The sequence below is a fragment of the Arachis duranensis genome, chromosome 9 (assembly GCF_000817695.3).
Source record: "Arachis duranensis cultivar V14167 chromosome 9, aradu.V14167.gnm2.J7QH, whole genome shotgun sequence".
NCBI lineage: Eukaryota > Viridiplantae > Streptophyta > Magnoliopsida > Fabales > Fabaceae > Arachis > Arachis duranensis.
The window spans coordinates 68525160-68525752 of record NC_029780.3 but is presented as its reverse complement, the minus strand read 5'-3'; positions in this window follow the sequence as shown (position 1 = coordinate 68525752).

The window sequence follows — 593 nt, the reverse complement described above, 5'->3', positions numbered from 1 at the left end:
GAGAAAAGGGAAAGAATAAGGGAAGTGAAAAACAAAAGAAAAAGAGTAAGCAATAAGGCTAGGCACCAATGGTTTACCCTAAGACATGTGTCTGTGGTGCTCCTGTGTGAGGGATCTACTTGGATGACTAAGCTCTTTGGGGTGCTTCATCACCTGGTAACTTGGGTTAACTAACCCGGGATTATCAGCTGAGAATCCACTATCAAGAGTAACCCTTACCACAGAGCATTTAGTAACCCAAAGAGGTGCTGGACACCAAGGTCTGAAGGAAAGAAAATAAATAAACTATATGCCTGTGGTGTGTATGTATGGGGGAGAGACTTGAGTAAGTAAGTCCTTAGGGGTGCTTCAATACCTAGCACCTTGAACCAACTGGTTCGGGAGTGTTGGCTGAAAGCTTATCCTAAAGAGTTGCCCCCTTACAAAACACTTAGCCTAATAACACAAACAAGCCCTTGAAATAACAATAAAAGGATCAATAAATACAGGTCTCATGGGACATAACAAAGTGAGTAATTTAGGAGATGATAAAGGTCTGAAAGCCAGTAGTGGAATGAACCTAAGTTGCTATGCATGAAACCACCATAAAATCA